At 36.8% G+C, this 20,568-nt stretch overlaps 1 protein-coding gene across 5 annotated transcripts in view; it reads right to left on the minus strand.

Annotated features, from left to right (window-relative positions):
- Positions 1–19,959, minus strand: part of bahd1 (bromo adjacent homology domain containing 1) — a 30,273-nt gene extending 10,314 nt beyond the window's left edge. Inside the window, exons 1-2 of one of the 5 annotated variants that reach the window (XM_042774609.1) lie at positions 19,395–19,959; positions 8,103–8,138 (exon numbers count right to left, since the gene is read on the minus strand). The gene's annotated coding sequence lies outside the window, so the exon portion shown is untranslated. Of the gene's footprint in view, positions 1–1,119; positions 1,749–1,782; positions 2,406–8,102; positions 8,139–19,394 lie in introns of those variants that run through there. The other 4 variants (XM_042774607.1, XM_042774611.1, XM_042774606.1 and 1 more) reach the window with 4 other exon arrangements.
- Positions 19,960–20,568: the final 609 nt, after the last annotated feature.

Genomic DNA, 20,568 nt, shown 5'->3' on the forward strand with positions numbered 1-20,568 from the left:
ACAAACACATCTTTATGTTTGACACATCACTTTAATTTCAAATATGATTTTGCGTTTATGTCCTGTATTATTAGTATCAATGTGTTCCACCATGAAAGACAGAAAAGCTTTGAAAAAGTATGAATGCTACAGGCTTGCTTGGATTGTGTGAATAGATTCATTTATTTGTGTGCTCGGTTATTAAGTTTGACAGCTGCTGTATTTGAAACTCCATCTGTCAAATAAAAGAGGTCATCATAACCATCAGTCAACCTCAGACGCATGCAGCGCTCTCCTTTACAACGCACAGAGCAAGTTTAGCACCCGTGAAAGAAACACTCTTATGCACATTCCTAAAACCAAACAGTAAAATATGGACATATAAGGCATCTACCATAATTGACAACTGTAGCATTCTCTCATTTCAGCAACAATCCTCTTCAGCTGTCCTACTGCTCTCTACCATTTAAAATCATTCAGCCATGCCAGATAAAGAGGAATCATTCTGTGGTTCAACTAACCGCAAAAGTGACTATTTTAAAACATTTTCCCAAACAGATTGACCCTTATACTAAAAGATAACCGAACATCAAAGATTACAGTAGAGATCCATATTTATCATTATATTATTTATGATTACTGTAATCAAAAACGTGCATTAAAAATATTCAATTTTGGATTTCCATTAGTTATCAATTAAAAAAAAAAGAGAAAGATCTAAAATCTTTACCAAGAATCAACATTAATCCAGAAAAAAAACTTTTCACACTCCCTTAAGTAAAATTCTTTGTTGAAAGCCTATTACTTTATTGCTCGTATAAAGATCATTGCCGCAAATTAATCCTACAGTGTGCTCACAAATGTGCACAAAAAGTGCCACTGAAAACTAAAGTTTCAGAAAGGGTGAAGGGAAATGGACTGCTGCCCATAATTCACTAACATTCCGGGTGTTTTTCGGGGTGAGGTATCAGTCCATGACTTTCTGGCAAATAATCGGATAGCCATCTGGCGTTTCGTTGGTAAAATTAAAACGTTAGGGGAAATGCGTCCAGTCTAGATGGGAATGCAGTGATATCTGACGTTTTGAGACGAAAGAGTTGCTTTTCCCTTCTATTAATTTGAAATGTACCCCTCACTCACCGTACACAAATAGATGTTGTTCATTTTTCCTCCTACACTGCAGATATGGAGAACGGGAAGGTGTGGACGGAAAAAAGAACTGGGTGAGAAAAGAAAGGAAACATATCTGAGTGAAATGTACAGCGCGATTAAAGTAATCCGGGATAAAGGCAGCAAGCGCGTGCTGGAGGTGTATGGTGATGAGAGGAGCTCGCGCGGCTCTTAGGGCGTATCACACGTAATACATAACGTTACACACACTTTAAAAAAATAAAATAAAAAATACACACACACAGCTCCGTTCGCCTCACATATTACGGTTTCTGCCACCGCATACCTCCCAGCTGCGAAACCGAACCAGCACGGTCAACTCGAACCCGAGCAATTGTCAGTGCTGAAAATGACACTAAACGGCCAACCGTGAGAATCGGACGCCGAAGCGGAAAGCGCTCGGTCGGTCCCTGCCGAAAATTCCGAGCCTTCGCGATGGTATCCTGAGCACGATGAAAGAACAGTTTCGCAAGTCTAACTAAAAAGCGCCTCTAGGACCGAATTTAAACAGCAATGTTTGCGGATCATGTCATGTTTCGGGCTATTTCCCCACCGAGAGCGAGAGAGAGAGAGCGCGAGCGCTAGAGAACAGCGCATAAACAAGATAAAACAGATTAGTAATCCTTCATTTACCTCGTCATCCACTCACTCCGCTGTATTCCCGATCAAATAATCACATTCCGCGAGCAACGAGGGTCCTGTTGTTGGGCTATTACAATAATATCGATGCTCAACAGTGAAATGAAACGAGGGGAGCACACAGCTGACAAGACACGTTTAATCGGTGACCTACTTCCGAAGTAGCGTGCTGCTCGAGATAATATTCATGCGCTGCATTCGTGAAATTCGCTGCTGTGCTGGGACGAGGTCTCGTTGGCATCACTCAGGTAGTTGAGTGATGAAAAAAATGCAAAAATGACAGGTATCGGCTGAGGTTTAGACCTGATCGCTCCGTGTTGGACAGTCCTTGATCGCATGCAGTCAGCAAGTGTCTTGGATCAACAGCTATTACATAATGGAGTGCCTTGGACTATCTGATCACAAGTAATACTTAGAAACTAGAAATGAAATAATTGCCAAAGGATAAAAGTTCGCATGAGGTTATCAGAGCTGTCTAGGCACGAGTTTTAGTTTAAAAAGATATATAATTGCTCACATAATGATACTGAACTCCCAGTCCTTCCAGGAACAAGCCCTACTTCCCTTATTCAAATCTAATTCAAACAACCGGTTGGTTTTTTGACGTTCTCAATACAGAATGCTTGTCAAGCTTAGGTTCTTGTCTCTAATGTGAGATGCATGTGAAAACAATTACCTCAGGCCATTATGAACAAATTCATAAACAAATGACACTGCAAAAAATATGCAATCGCTGTAATCCTGTTCTGGGGTTTAAAAAACAATTTTTCTACTGAATAATGATTTAGTGTCCATAGTATAAATATTACAGAACACATTACTTAAACTCTCACACTCACTGATATTTGCCTTTAATTTGCAGACTATATTATAACATTACATTTATATATGGATTTTAGTTTTTAAAAAAACGTGTTCTTATACAACTGAAAATATAGCTTGTTCAATGAACTGAAGGAAAACATTTCCACTCAATTAGTTTAGGTCCGTTCAAAAGGACAATACAAGTTCATTTAAACAAATGAACTAACTTATTTCCTGAGTAGGAACAGCATGGGATTAACAAGAGGAGACTGATCTCAGACTCACATGATCATTCTCCACATCCTAAAGAGAAGTGTCACTCTTTAACACAATGGTAACCACAAAACTCAAAAACACATAATAGAACTCTTCTAAATCCCCAACATAAACAAAAGGTGTGTAAAAATGTACCTTGTTAACATTAAGGAACTTTATGTATTAATTATACACTGGTGTTTTACCCTTATTTTAAATGACACTTTTCATTGTGTCAACTGATTAGCAAAAATGTTAAAATGAGTAATGGCCTTAAAGACTTAAAGTCAGATGTTTGTGTATAAATATCTTGAAACAATGTATAACAGCAGGATGCTGTTAAAACTGCTATGAAATATAGATGTTGGTGTACATTTGCTTTGCCTTCAAATTATAAATTAGAGAGTCAACAATAGAGGAAAATAGGGCAGTTGAGTATGAAAACCACACTGTAAATCGATGGGAAGTATATCAAGTTTTACAGCTGCAGCCTGATCTCCTTGTTAAACTAAATAGTTTTCTAATGCCAAATTTACATTGCAAAGGTGACACAGAAGTCGCTCTGAAGTGGTAATTAGATGCATTTCCACATATTGTTTAATGCTGTTCAGAGATAACAAAAATGCATTCACACAGCAATTACAATGGTATACTTTTCATATAGGGGCTGAGGTGGATCAGAGCAGACATAATTTAGTCTGGCCTTTATCCGGTATTTGCATCTTTACACTGAGCAGGCATAGAACAGCCTCAACTCGGCTGTGTAAATACACCTTTAAGATAACTAAAGATAGCCAAAATGTGACTGTGATGAAGAAATGATGTCTTAGAGAAATGTGGATGAAATATCCACAGTGGTTATATACAGTTAAAAAATACACCTTGGTGTTGAAGCTACATACCAAGTGCTTAGAGTAATCCATAAAGATAATCACGTACAATGATAGCCAACAGTATCACTATACAGACATAAAAGCTTCAAGGTCCTGAAAAGGCTATCTGAGAGAAATGCCCGCAAAATACTATTTCTTTTAACATATAAATTGATGTGTTTAATACCATTCAGAAATATGACATATTTAATTTAGGAAAAATGAATGGAATTTGCAATCTTAGACCAATAAGCTTAACAGATCAAATGGATAATCACTTAAAAATCTTCACAAAACTTGCTGAAGGCCAGATCTTAACACACACAACGAAACATTAACTAGGATCTAATGCTCAAAGATTCTTCCTCGGAGTCTGCAGTGTCTCAGATAAGAGTGAGTATCAAATAGAGATGTTTAATGAATGATCCCTAAAATGAGTGCCATCCTGTTGATTACGGTTTTAATCAGGGAGTCTTTAAAACACAAATTGTGTGTGGCGGGATGGCAAACACAGCCTAAGCTATGACAAATCTTAGCAATAAAGTGGGTGGAAATATAATACCCTTCTAGCATCTGAGTCCATTAGTATCTGGAGTCAAAAAAGCTTGAGAAAATGAAACCGTGATTTTCTGCTTTATGAACCAATCATGATAAAAGCAATGCAAATGTCTGTTGTTGTCTCAAATTTCCATTTGACTTTTAAAATGGTAGAACGCTCTAACAAAAAACAAATGAACAGAGGTAACAATTAACACTGCAAGCAAAGCTCATTTTACACTGACACAAGCTCATAGCATAAACCTCAAAGTAAAGATGTGTTTCCACCAGATCAGCCTTCAGCTTAGCCTTCATGAACATGATTATCTTAAACTACTTGAAATGTGTTTTTATGTTTTTTTAATGAGAAAAAAACATTTGAAATAGGCAATTTAACTCCCATAATTCAGCCTCGTTTAACAAATGCTCAATGCCTTTGATAGATCAGATGGTTGAGCAAAGGACTATGATTAAAGTTTGGTCATCCGTATATCGCTGATGCCAACGAGAAGAAGGAGATAAATAAAGTTCTGCCTATTAGTATGAAAAATTTGTGAACAAAATCCAAACAGTAAAAAGTGAAAACCTACAACGTTAATTTGTTTTAATTCCCTTCTATATGCAGGGGTGTAAAATACTGCAGTAACTATGCTTCGTTACAAAAACAAACAGTTCACTAAAAAATAAAAATTTGCTGAAAAATTACTCAACCTCAAGTTATCAATTAATGTTTTGTGAAGTTAATAGATGTGTTTGTAATAAATTCATCATTAAGATGTTTTTAACTTCAAACCACTGCACCAGTCAAAAAGTCATCCCGTCTTAATTTGGAGAGAAATATGAACAGATCAAGCACCGTTTACAAGCAAAAACAATCCAAAAGTGTTCTAAAAAAATGTTTTTGGATTTAATGTGAGAGTACAAAGAGGGTGGACATTTTCACTGGAGGAAGCCTTATTATGGATTTTGTCCAAAAGAGAAGGCTTAAGGTTAAAACATCTTGATGATGATTTTATTTATTTTTACTTAAGGCATTAATTGATGGACTGGAGTGGTGTGGATTATGTGTGGATTATTATGATGTTTTTATCAGCTGTTTGAACTCTCATTCTGACGGCACCCATTCACTGCAGAGGATCCACTGGTGAACAAGTGAAATAATGCTAAATTCTGTTCTGATGAAGATCTAATCTTCATCTTGGATGGCCTGAGGGTGAGTAAACTTTCAGCAAATTTTCATTTTGGGCTGAACTAATGCTTTAAGTATTATACGGTTTTACTTATATACTATAGAACTTTTTGCACATCTGCCTATATATTCAAATTCAAACTACAGTCCACCATTATTAAACTTGTTTTTCAGATTTACATGATAGGAATTACACATCAGTTGTTATGAGAACTACAAAAATGCTCAAAAGAACCTGAGAAACTAAGCTTTATCAGCTCAGGTGGCCACGAGCACACTGGTTCCATGGGTTCATTTGGACACTGCCATTTGAAAAAGCAGAGAATTCACCAAGAGTGCAGCGGCACAGTCTGATACTGACACTAAAACATTGTCCAAGAGTTCACTGTCCACTGCTTGACCTTCTGCCAGTTAAGTGACTCAGAGTAATCACTTTATTTTAGTGCACTAAAGTGAAGCTTTCAGATAAATTGTCTTCAAAAACTCTGACATCTTCTCCATCAATGCAAGAACTGCCAGACGTACATAGCAATGCTCATTCCAGAACAAAAGCAGCAAAACACATTTATTTGCACTTTAAAGGGTCATAAAACACCAAACTACTTTTTCTGAGACATCTGAGCAGAGGCATTTATGTTGAACTTCATAGAAGACATAAGTTGATTTTAATATTTGTATAGAACTGGTTTTTGCGCTATTTTCACCTTCCAGATTTAAAATCTATATCATGTTATTGTCACAGTCTGTGACATGGCAAAGGACTACAGTACTTTGATGACGCGTAGGTGTCTCATAATTACTCATGAAACTGCATGTTCTTATCTTGCATACATTAACTGAGAGAAACATTCATAGATCGAAGGAGTGTTTCGTTTTGCTTTATAAGAGTTCTGCACGAACGCAATTCATTCATTATAGTGAGTTTTTTTTGACCAGGTTTTTTTACAGGTGTTTACATGCAAACCATCAAAAGGCTTATATAAACACCGCAAAATAACCCTTAAAAGTTATTAGAGGTGCAACAGCACGTTCATATATATATATATATATATATATATATATATATATATATATATATATATATATGCAAATTGCTGTACATTCATTTGTTGCTTTAACTCAATGGGATTGAAATGAAACTGTCTGGAACTGAAGTTGTCTGTCACCCCTTTTTCCCCTCCACTCCATGGCACACCACTCCCACTTTTGTAGCATTTTTCAAAACTGTTGTGAGAACTAACAGGGGGTTTTATCACCCTTTAACAGTGATTTTATGAAAGATTTACAGACCATTTTTAGGCCTTATAAAAAATACATATTTTTAAAAGACGTGCACAATTAAATAAGAAATATGCTTGTTTATCAAAATTCAAAAAAGGTTTACAGGTTCTCCTTTAGAAATTGGCATATAAAGCCAAAACCATTTCAGCTTATAATAACAATCACTGTAGAGAAAAGGCCGCTTTCAGATTAATGGATTAAAGCAGAAGAAAGACAAAGTGAACACTTTGCTTTCAAGCTTTGCCACCTGGTTACGATTGCTGGTGGATCTCCTGTTGATGACAAAAACCTTTTGTAAAGACGATTCTGTTTTAATGGTTACTTTTTAGCTAATTACCATTATCACTGTTCATTACTGCAGATTCCAAAATGATGTTTACTCAACAAACCAATAAAACAACAGCATCTCTCAAACATACGTGGGACAGAACATACTGGTTGCGTTCTGAAATACTGTGAGCTTTTCCTTTTCTTTAATGCTATTGCTGAAGATATACAAGATACACTGGCTGCCATTAGAGGTTGTATACAGGTTGTTTTGGCAAACAAGATTTTCCTCTATAGTCAACACATTTATAATTTACAAACATCCTAATAACAATCTTTATAATGCAAACAAAACAAAAGGAATGGCTTCACAAGACAACGACTTGATGTAAAGTTCAATAATATCTAATAAAATCAAATCTTCATATTAATATATAATCATGCTGAAATGAGAAAAGCTGAAGAAGGGCCCTAATAAAGGGATGCCATCTAGCTCTCCAACTACCCATCTTCATTAATGATGTGATAAATAAGAAAGCTTTAATATCAGCGGCTTTAATAGTTTGGCTCTCCCAATTAATAACATATTCTGTAACAAAATGTGATAATATTATATCCTGCTAATTCTAATGTAAAAAAAATGTTTGTTTTTTTTTTTGTTTTTTTTACAGAAAAATAAAATTATAACCTGCTAATAGGTTAATTATAAGTCACTTTATACCATTCCTTCATAAGCACAAACTTTGCCCAATTCCGTAACCCATTCTTGGAAAGAAGGCGAACCTGGCATCCACCAACTTCTCATTATAATTTGTCTCCCAATCATAATACTTACCTGAATCCATTCAGTTGTCTCTACATCCGGGCTTAAAAAAGATGGGTCTCCAAGAACATATAAACCTGGACAAAATGGAAAACAACTTTCTGGCACCTCTTGAATATAATTATGGACCTTAGACCAAAATTCTTGTATTTTAGAACAGGACCACAGAGCATGTATCAGGTCCTGTTCAGATACAACAGTTATTTGACAATTTACTGTTAATTTAATGTTAAAGGGATAGTTCACCCCCCCCCCCAAAAAAAAAATTCTGTCATCATTTACTCACCCTCATGTTGTTTCAAACCTGTATGACCTTCCTTTTCTGTGAAACATAGAAGAAGATAATTTGAGAAATGTATTTTTTTTTTTTTTTTTTTGTACAATGGTCAACGTATGGTTACTTGTGTAATCCCAGTTCTCCGAAAACAGAGTAAGGTATCTCACTATGGGAAATGCCTTAGGTGTGATTGACTATGGAAGCACCAATCACACCACTTCTATCCACAGGGCAAATCAATCACAGCAATCACAATGACCAGGAACCCACCCCCTTGAGATACCTCACTCTGTTTTCAGAGAACTGGGGTTCCATAAGTAACCTAACATTCTCTTTCAAACAATTGCTCAGTATCTCACTATGGGAATGATATGGCCAACTCCCATAAGGCATGCTTTCTGAAGCTACCAGACAGACCCAGCGTAAATGAAGGATAACCTTTCATTTCACTCATGAGTCGATGGTGCAGTGACATCCAGACGGTAAAATATGATAAATGTATGAGGGGAAGCCCAGCTAGCTCTCCTACCAAAATCCACTTGAATAGAACCCACAATGTAGCCATACCTCATGTAGAATGAGCCCTTAAGTCCACCTGGGAATCGAGACCCAACAGCTGTATAGGCCAACTCAATCTCCTTCACCATCCAATGGAAAAGGCGCTGCGAGGATTGAGCAGCTCATGAAATGAATAACTGATCATTCTTTTTTGAATGATCGTGTCCTAGTTTCATAATGGCATGAAGCCCATACCGGATACAACATGTGCAAATCACACTCCTCCTCCGAAGCAAATGGAGGGGGGTAAAAAGCACTTTATTCCAAGGCAGTGCAGTTATAAACTGAATCACTGACCTTGGGGATGAAAGCCGGGTTAGGCGGCAGCATAACCTTTCTGCCATCCAGACTAAAATTAAAATTTAGCCCTTAACGGGCCAGGCCCAAAGATTGACTCGCTCCAGGTGGGGGTGAAATATGTGCCTGCCCACTTGTGACAGCAGGTCCCGGCGCAATGGGAGTGGCCAGGGTTCTCCCTGAAGGAGCTGAACAATTTCTGCCAGACACAGACTCCCCGGCCAACGAGGGCTATCAGGAGGAGAGATAATCCATTTTCTCTTACTCTGGTGGGAGAAGTTAGACTCAGTGGTGGAAATGCGTAAAACAACACGTCTGGCAACGGGTGTGCCAGCACATCCACACCCAAAGGCGCTTCGTCCTTGAGAGAAAGTGTCTGTCTGTAAAGCAGAGACTTTGTGTTCACCAGTGAGGTGAAGAGATCTATGGCAGCCCTGCCATACCTCTCCCAAATTTGATCCACCACTTGTGGGTGAAGTGTCCATTCTCTGTATAACGGATTGCCCCTTTACAGGAGAACCGCTCCTACATTCATTGCATGCAGTGAACTAAAGTGCACAGTGCCCCAGACAATCAAGTAGTGTGCTAAATTGTACAATTGCACTGAGCAAGTGGATCCCCACTTGGCGATTGATATACTCCTACCACAGTTATGCTGTCTGTCCTGACCAGGATGTGACATCCCTTTAGCAACAGCAGAAAATGTTGCATTGCCAGAAACACTGCCATCAGCTCCAGAAGGTTTATGTGAAGTTTGCCACTTACAGTGACAAAGCAATCATGCCCAGAAGGCAGAGACATGTCCTTAATGACACCAGGTTTCTGGTCCGTGTAACGCTTCACAATTCAATTTTCAGACCATATGGTATAAATGCAAAAATAAAAAAATGAAACCAAATGTTAATTTTTTTCTCCAGTTACTTCATAAATGAATAATTGCCATTTTCTCTTCTTTTTTTTTCTATTTTTGTGTTCATATTGTTGGCTCATCCACTTTCCTGTATGAATTATACATTTTCTTAATAAATTGTATACCAAATTTGGGCTTTTTATATCACTTTCTTTGTCCAGTGAGTCACATTATTTTAAGCATTAACAGTACAATGTAACATGCAATGTATTGCTTCCATATTCTGGGCTTTTCTGCTTGTCTGTAAATATGCTTTATTAATAAGGTGTGCAGCCTACTGAATTTGGACCTTCGATGTTACTGTTTTAGTAGGGCACATTACATTAAGCGTTTGTAAAACAGTCCACGGCCACATCCCCATGCTAGTGGTACAACCCACAGTGCATATTGCAAGAAAAAAAAAATAGAAACTTGTTTATATTTAATTTATTCAAACAATCATTTCTGAAGTCACAATTTTAGCATAAGTAAATGTAAAAAAAAAAGACAAAAGACAAAATGGCAATTATTCATTTATGAAGTAACTGAAAAAAAATAGAAAGCATGGTTTGATTTTTTTTATTTTTGCATTTGAAGCGTTACACGGACCGTTTCCCCTGCGAAACTGGGCCAGTTGCTGTTATTCTCCTCTCCAACAGCAAAGCATGGTATGCCACAGAGTCTATTCATAGACCTAGATGGAATCAAGGGGCTCTTGGCATAGTTGTTCCTGTATCCCATATTCGTGAGGTGAGACGTGAGCATCTCTGTGTCCCACTCCGTGTGTTCCTCTGACTGCGCACATATCAAGTAATTATCTAGATATCCTGAGACCCTTGAGTCTCAATGGTGATAGTGCTGCTTCTATGCACCTGCTGAATATGCATGGAGCTACACTTAGCCCAAATGGAAGTGTAACAAATTTGTACACTTTACTCTAAAGGAAAATTTAAAGATACTTTCGGTGTGTATGGTAAATGTTTATATGAAAGTAAGCATGCTTGAGATTGACCACGGAAAGTCAGTTGCCCTTTGCAGATCAAGCGAGTGAGAGCTCCAATCGTGAGCATTCTGAATTTTGTACTTTCTTAAGTGCTTGTTTAGAGTATGCAGGTCCAATATCGGGCGTAAACCCCATTTTCTTTGGAATTAGAAAATAAGGGGAACAGAGAGAAAAATGGCCAGAATCTGTCTGGCCCATAGACCATTTTATCGCTTGGATCATTGTTTTTTGTTTTGTTTTTGTGTCCCTGTGCCCTTGGCAATGACCCTGGATGCAACAGAGACTTTTTTTATTGTTTGCTTTGAATCCAGGGACTTGTGACCACTTATCAGATCACATTCTTCTGGAGGCTAAATTTTCCGCACTTGAACGTGTGGTATTACTGTGCGCAACACAGTGAAAATTGTGTGTTTAGGGGAAGCTGAACTGCCCTTAACACAACTTAGAACCATTTTGTCATCTGAACTCCACACCCCCCGCTTCTTTGCGGGTGGGGGAACAGGTGTGGCAGACTTGGGAGAGGACATCACAAGTCCTCCCGTGTGAAGACCACATCCTGTGTATACTTCTTTTTCTAGCTAGAAGGGTGAGTGTACCTAGACTTAGCGACAGCCGCTGCGAATGACTGCTTTCCTCACGTTTTACAACTGCTTGGAGCAGTGGGGAGGATGAGCCGTCTGCTCTGCGTTATGGGGTTTTGCAATTCTGGACAACTCAAAACCCTCCTGTTCTGCGTCGAAGGAACAGGTCACTGGGAAACAGGAGGATGCTGCGTTTTCTTACACGGCATGCAGATGTCAAATGCCTCGCCTTCCAGTGAGCAGTGACGCATTCCATTTTTCCCAGGAGGGAGCGGCTGGCAGATGAGAGAGTGGTCCACCTGTTTGGGTGCAGGTGGTGAGCCACTGACTGTTCAACCGTGGGAGGGTTAGAAAGCCTGATCTTCTCCATCTTGTTCACATCCAGTGAAGAGTAGCCCTTGACAGACACTCTATGAGAGATGGGCTTATCCCACGATCACTTAATCTCTGCCACCACATGCCAGTAAAGTGGTGAGCAGTTGTTTCATCGGGGGAGGCCTTTTACTGTTGTAAATATCCCGTTTAACTCCTGGGCCCCCCAGAGTTACTGGCCAAGCGATGTTAAGCTTAGTTGCTGCACATTTACAAACCCCCACCAAGTCACAATCTATCACATTTGACAGCAGATCACCAGTCTGTGTGCTCACAGGCCTGGACGCTAGGGCCACAGACAGGATAGCGTCATCCTCCTCATCACCCGGCTCATCTCTGAGGAGGTAAGCTAACATATCGCCCTCCTCATCACCACCCTCCCCCTCCTCACATTCCTCTAGCAGCTGTTGGTAGAAAAATACACTGTATGCTCGGAGGACTACGGATCCATAGTATCCCCCCACAAAGAAAGATCCCTCGGGGTAGAGGATTGAGCCCTTTTAGCCAGAGGGATAGCCGAGTGACACAATCATCTTTAGAGGATGTAGCCACCCAAAACCTTCTTTCCAAGATCCTTTCCAACATGACCCAACAGTGTGCACAACTTTCTGCATCCACCAATGCAGTCTGAGCATGCTTAACACCCATGCAAGTGATACAAATCGGATGGGGATCTCTACCTGAGATCATGAATCCACAAGCTGCCAGACAAGAGCAGGAAGGGGCATCTTTCCCTCTCTCCGCCACAATATTAGACACCGACATGGTGGACAAGTCAGACTTGTACAGTACAGGTCAAAAGTTTGGAAACATTACTATTTTTAATGTTTTTGAAAGAAGTCTCTTCTGCTCATCAAGCCTGCATTTATTTGATCAAAAATACAGAAAAAAAACAGTAATATTGTGAAATATTATTACAACTTAAAATAATAGTTTTCTATTTGAATATACTTTAAAAAAAAATAATTTATTCCTGTGATGCAAAGCTGAATTTTCGGCATCATTACTCCAGCCTTCAGTGTCACATGTAACATCCAGTCTATCACATGATCATTTAGAAATCATTCTAATATTCTGATTTATTATGAGTGTTGGAAACAGTTCTGCTGTCTAATATATTTGATGAATAAAAGGTTAAAAAGAACTGCATTTATTGAAAATAAAAAAAAAATTCTAATAATATATATTCTAATAATATATTTTCTTTACTATCACTTTTTATCAATTTAACACATCCTTGCTGAATAAAAGTATTGGTTTTATCTAAAAAAAAAAAGAAAGAAAAAAAATTACTGACCCCAAATTACTGACCAGTAGTGTATATTGTTATTACAAAATATTAATATTTTAAAAACATAGCTTCTTTTTTTTTTTTTTTTTTTTTTTACTTTTTATTCATCAAAGTATTATAAAAAAGTATCACATGTTCTGAAAAAAGATTAAGCAGCAGAACTGTTTCCAACTTTGATAATGAATCATCATATTAGAATTATTTCTAAAGGATCATGTGATAATGATCCTAAAAATTCAGCTTTGCATCACAGAAATAAATGATAATTTAAAGTATAATAAATTTAAAAACATTTTAAAAATTATTTTAAATTGTAATAATATATCACAATATTACATTTTTTTCTGTATTTTTGATCAAATAAATGCAGGCTTGATGAGCAGAAGAAACTTCTTTCAAAAACATTAAAAATAGTAATGTTTCCAAACTTTTGACCTGTACTGTAGCTCGCCTTGAGGCAACAGCTATTGGGGACTGCACTATTGAAAGTGAAGTAGAGAAACTCAGTAACAAGCAAAAAATCAAACAGACTGCAACTGTGCCGCGTTTTGTAACGTCAACCTTAACGGTATGTCCGTGAACTGGATCAGTGCAGCCTAGGTGCTGAAATGAAGTCTTTACGGGGAAGAGATCAAGAATGCCATTTCAGGCATCACAGCACAGCAGTATATATAGGAAGGGTTCCTGGTCATGAGCTGTGATTTGTCTGCCCTGCAGACAAACGTGGTGTGATTGGAGCTATCAGGCCTGAGGTGTTTCCCATAGTGAGATACCGAGTGATTTTTTGAAAGAGAAACAAAACTGTTTGGTTAACAACATTCTTCAAAATATCTTATTTTATGTTCTGCAAAAGAAAGAAAGTCATACAGATTTGAAACGGCACTTGGGGAAGTCAATGATGATGATTCATTTTTGGGTGGACTATTCTTTTTAGGAAATATTTCCACAATTAATTTGATTAGTTTGATTTAAAGTTGCTATCAAGTTGAACTTAAATGGTTATGCAGCCATACACTATAGTCTGAAAAGAGTGTTAACGATCGTTCAAAACATCTAAAGAAAGAGCAAAGAGATTTTGGATGTAAACAGCATGTTCATTTGTTTGCTGGTGTTAGTTCAGACCCTCAGATGACAGTTTGTTGCCACTGAACTGACAGAACACAGGAAGTCAAACTCCTGTTAGCTGTTAAAGAGTCTGTCTTCAAAGGCATGAAAGACACAGGGCAAAGTGCCAAGGAAAGCGCAAGGGATGTTTTTTTTTTCTCAGAATACACTCGTATGACAAATCTTATTATGATTTCAGTGAAAGAATAGACTCTGTTAGATGCTTTCAGCATTCTGAGAGAAAAATCAACAATAGTTTGACTGGGTTTCCAGCTGTGTAGTAACAACCAGTACAAACAACGGAGGCTCCATCTTGTGTTCTCACACGCTGGGTGTTGCCATCTGTGATTCTGAAGACCATGTGCTCCACAAGCTTCAGGGGAAGCCTGAGGTCTGGCCTGGACGATTTTAGAGTGTCTCATGAAAAGACTTTACCATCCTTTTAGCATAAACACTTAAGCAGCAATAATAGACCAGGAGAGCTTTAACCCCATTCACATCGACCACAGCTGCAAACCCACAAACAGCTGAATCTGGTTTCGGTGGCCACTCTTACCCCCCGTTCTCTCCCTGAACACACCAGTAAATTTCACAGCTGTGACTCTGGCAAGGGACCAGATAGTGTCTGATGGGTTTAAGATTAGCCACATGAAACGACTCTTCTCCATCAAGCATATGGAAATCTTAGGGACACATGTCCTGAAGGTAATGAAGAACATTCCACAGTGTCTTCATTCAAATAGAAATACTGTAATCAAAGTACTTTTGATGCAGAATGTCTTGCCTTTGGGGATTGCTTATATAAAAAGAAGGGACATGTGAGGCTGTAACTTAAATAACCCTAATATCACCCTAAATTATCTTAATAAAAATGACACATTTGTTTCATAGTGTCACCAGTGAGATACTGCACCTCTATAGGCTTCCAAGAACAGCTTTCAGTACATTGCCGTCAAGGGAAAACAACAATTAGTCATCGCTGATTAGTCAGCTGACATTTGTAATCATTCAAAGCACTATTTGGAAATGAATCCTTGAAGATGCATGAGGAAGGAGATGTTTTAAATATTTAAAACAGAGCATGAAAAGCTTGTTTATCTGGTCAGATTATTATTATTTTTTTCAGTGCTAAACTAAACTTTTAAAATGGGAAAGGATGGGAAGACTATAAATAAGTCTGAGATTTCATGGTCCAAGTGTGCAATACAACACATTTTGGGTAGCGATATAAAACTATATTAAAGTTCTATTGCAATAACATAATTAAAAAAAAATACATATATCAGCAAAATATCAGCAAGTTACTGACACCTATCTATCTATCTATCTATCTATCTATCTATATATATATATATCCCTAATTTTGACAATTATGCCCAAAAATGTACTTGTGCATCACAGGAATTTGGAGGTTTTTCTCGGTTCAAATTCTGTAAGTGTCTTTGTCCCTTACAAAGACATTTATATTAGCTCTGGCAGATCAGCAGCAAAGCGAATTTATTAAATTAATAGAAGCTATTATTTTATATCTTGTTTGTATCAGCAAAACAATCAATGCTCTATATATGAACCAGTGCATACCCTGTATCTCCACTTGCAATGCATATCAATATAGTGAAGCCGTTGTGTAATCATTACAACTTTGTCTTTTTAAACCCAATTCTCCATGTCAAATTTTCAGATTTGATGTGCAATGAGTGGAGGTGTGTTATACTCCATGTTGTACAAATTTGGTAAAATGGGTTATGGACCATTAATCTAGAAGTCAATTTGCTGCACATAAGCTGCTGTCTGAATGGGATATCACTGATGATCTGCTCAGTGAAAAATCCTAATCATGCATACATGTTTGATGGGTTACTTTTTCCCAAGAGGTGATAATTCATGTTCAGTGAGAGACTGAGCTATACTAAGCGCATTTGACAAAGAAAATAGGATGAGCGCAAAAGACAACTATTTCTACATCTGAAAACTGTTTAAAATATTTAATTTTGATATATCGGTATCTATCAATTTCTGTCAATATTGGATGCATACATTTAGATAGGTTTCTTATTTACCAATCTTACTATTTACAAGGAAGGTAATACTCTTGAGGACCACAATAAATATAATGGAACCTGAAGCCCTAAACGGAATAAAACCCTTTCTAATTTTAATTCATACTGCTTATTTCTTTTCCTTCATCTTCAAGCTTTCCATCTACGTAATACCATAATTACTGCCACTTTATATTCAGCAGACCTGTGCTCTATTTATATCCTCTCTTGATAGTAGCATTTAGACCGTAGGTTATATTTTACCTTGTTGGTTTAGTCAAAACATTTCACCTTTAGCTGACTGTTTTGGATGGTTAGTAGGAAATGTTTTGGAGAACACTGCCTTGTAAGTGTAGATTTTCAACTTACAGACCACATTTACTTTTATGAAGCCATTTAGATCAAACAAAACCAATGAACTGTAAAAACAAAACAATTTAACATGAACATACAGTCATTATTTTAGAATTCAGGCACTTAAAAAGGGCAGCCAAAAGGAATGTGAATTAAACCGCACTGAACATCAGACTACATAATCCAACATCATTCAGAAATCCTATAATTGGATCAGAAAATGGGACAACAGAACATACCCTAGCTCTTCAAACATGGCAACAGTATGAAAGGAGGTTCTGCATAATAACGGCCATAAAACTGGCAAGCCAGCCAGTAGATGATCAAACCAACCAATGTATTAACTGAAATTAAAAAAAACATGAAAAATATTACAAACAAACAAAGCTTACCTATCAGTTTCGGTCATGTGGCATAAAATATATTTTCATATCAGCTTGTTTGTCATGGCTTAAGTTTTTATATATATATTCTGATGTCAGAAAAAAGCCTGTGAGAATGACTATGTGACAGCATAGAATACACATATTGAAATAAGTATTTTTAAATTACAACATATCTACATTCTGGGTGATTTGAACCTAACTGAAAAAGGTAACGATAACCGACATGTTATTTTAAAAAAAACTTTTCGGCAAAACAGTTAGTGAATAAATGAACAAAACCAAAAAGTCTTACAATGATCTTTTCTCTCTTGATTAAAACACCTGTAGATAGTACTTGAAAGAAAGAAAACGATAATGTCATCTTTAGTCAGGTAAATGAACAGCAATATCACTCTTTTTCAACAGACAAAGAAGTTTTAACTATTATCGTCACATCCCACAGCACAGTAATATGTGAACACGGTCAAACAGCAATGTCATAAAACATGAATAGCCTTTTAAAGCAAATATAAGTGCACCATCATCTTTTAGTACACTAAAAAAAATATATATACATTTTACCTAAATACCTGAATCAAAACATTTAATAAACTCATCCTCATGTCAAGGACAAAACTAAGTCTAAGTTTTTTTTTTAATTGTTTAAAATTGTTAAAACATTCTGGTATTTTCTTTAAAAAAGGGACAAACACTTTTGTTGGGTGACATTCAATAAAAAAATAGCCCCAGTTAACAGAACTAAAGCTTTTTAAGATCCAATAAAATGCAGTATGGGTCAAAGATGAGATGTCACCATTTTGGCATCAAATTAAATTTACAAAAGTCATTTTGAATGCATAGAAAACATGTTAAATGCAAGTAAAGTGTCTACTTTCATATTCCAAATAAATTTTGTGAAAATAACATGTCAAAATATGGGTTAAATAATGTTCTAAAGTGTAAAATTGTCATTCAGCGTAATGGTCCGGACTTTGATTTTACCATTACATCTTTAAATAAACATAAAATAACAAGTTATAAAAAATACATTTGTTTTCTTGGCATTTTTTAAAAAAAATGTTAGCTGTGTTATATTAAAAGGACTATGTCTTATTGTTTATTTATTTTTATTTTTTTAAGTATTTAAATAACCAGGCGATTTTGTGCTGAAAATGCAGTTTATCAGAGTTCTTTCAGTGTAACAGGAATAAGAAGCCATTCTAAAATCATATTAAAAAAATTATAGTCATTTGGCAGTCTGTGACTTCATCAGATTGCACCTGGAAGACTGTGTGCTGCTGGGTAGAAGGCCAAGAAAAGGGCCTTTATTGCTCTTAAATATTTGATAATTTCACCTTTCCATACTGTGGTAAACCTAAGTTACAAAAACATATCATTCAGTGAAATGGCATAAAACAATATACTTATTCTGACCGGTACTTACTAATATACAAAAAAGAATGTGATCATACTAAATATTTTTATACTTTAAATGTATTTATATTTGTTATAATACTAAATTTATATTTCATGTGTATTTCATTGTGGTTTGAAGGATTTTTGCTTAGTATAAGGTATTAGATAGTTGTTTAGATTTATAAAAGGTATTTGAGAGGTGCACTGCATCTTTAAATATAATCTTTTAATTTGTCATCAAATGATTCTTGTTTAAAATATGCCTAACAAAATGGTAATAACACTGAATTACAATTTAGTGGGTGTCTTCTGTAAATTATGGTTAAAAATGTATGATAGTATTTTTTTTTTGCTCAGAAAAACCAAATTAAGCAGTATGCATGGGGGGGGGAACAAAATTGAAAGCTCTATTACACTTTTATAATTATTATTATTGCTATTATTTTATTTATTTATTTGATGCTTGACACCCCCTTTTAGTCTTTGACCCAGTATACAAAAAGCAAATGAAAAATATCAATCAGCATCATAATTTTTTCAAAATTAACTTGTTTGCAACCTGGCCCTTGATTTTTGTAACTATTCGAACAAAAGTCCGACAAGCCAAGGTGAACAGAAGCAAACTTGTCAGTTCCAGTGTTTTCGCACGAGAACAATTAGAGTGAAGACTGCAACCCGTGATTGCGTTACTAACAAACAAAAGCTTAGACAAACAACTCATCACCTGCACCGCGAGCAACGCGACGAACTCGAACGCTCTCTTTATAATCTACAGCGAGCGCAAAACCCTTCGGACAAGTTCGTTGATTATAATGGGAGCGTTCCAGTTTTGACGCGTCGCGTAGGAATGTGGTGTAGATGGACAACAATCCTGTCATTATGAATGACGAAACTAAACGACGAACTGGACTTCTCGTCTAAAAGCCATCTTAATTACTTCACTGTAACGGGCTTAATGTTTGAAGACAGCAAGCTTAAAAATATCGACTTAAGCTTAAAACTTGATTCTTTTAAACGCACAGATTCTCTTACCTTGAGTGGTGTCGTGGGTTTAAATGACAGCGTTTATTGGTAACACACACTGCTGGTGCGGTGTCGCTTCTCTGTTGGATACATGGGAAGAGCAGCTCATTGTACTGTCATCCTGAGGAGAACACCTGGAACAGAGCAGACTCGTGCAGAACTGACACAAACACTTTTGCCATGAAGTTTACATAACACCACCATCCGCTGGCAATGGAGGTGTCACAAAACCTTAAACGCTGCCTACACAGACTGCATGTTTAGGTATCAGTCAACTGAACTGACGCACAGCGCGTCTTTGATTCTGTAAAACATGCTGCATGTACCTATAACGCTCAAAAATGCGGGATAGGAACACGTCTATGATGTCCGTTATGCTGTCTATATAGGATGCTCACTAGGTTTTGTAACACGGTCCGTATGCTGACGTAAGGCATGGCTGGAACAACATGGAGTTTCTTAAAGGGCTATGGGCACATGTGAAACATGAAAACCCATTAATAAAATAGTGGCCCCAAAAAGCATTGACACTTGAGCTTATGATTCTTACTTGAGCTTATATTTCTAACATGTGAAATCAGCAAGTGAATAATGCTAGAGCTTTTCTAAGCACTGACATTAGTTGATTTATGAAGTCAGTCCCCCTCAACATCACACAGGTGTAGCTCATCACATTGACTGACTACAGGTTATGGACATACATCTGACAAGTAGAAAGTATCAGAAGACACTGTCATAAACCACATTGTCTTTTCTCTAACAGTGTTTTCATGCTTGTGCCTATACTGTAGTTACTGGATTAATAAAATAATATTTTGTGAATTCAGCAATCCCTTCAAACAGTTCCAATACTGACATCATTTTGAAACTGCACTTGGATACAGAAATAAACTCACTTGTTTATTTGTTTTCACAAAAGATTTATGCATATTCAACGAACTTTGTCGAAAAAGGTTTATTTTTACAAGGTCTTTTAACTCACAACTAAGTAAAAAGCAACTTTACAGAAAATTAAGTTTCTACAATATTTAGTAGTAGCTTATCAGTGGTGACTGTCAGTTTATGTGTATACGGCAGAAATGTTCAGAAAAATCAATAACTAATCAATTATAGTTTTATCTGTCACAATCAATTATATGAATATTACAAATGAAGTATAGGCCTATCCTAAAACTAGGAATAG

This window comes from Cyprinus carpio, chromosome A17 (genome assembly GCF_018340385.1).
Source record: "Cyprinus carpio isolate SPL01 chromosome A17, ASM1834038v1, whole genome shotgun sequence".
Classification (NCBI taxonomy): Eukaryota; Metazoa; Chordata; class Actinopteri; order Cypriniformes; family Cyprinidae; genus Cyprinus; species Cyprinus carpio.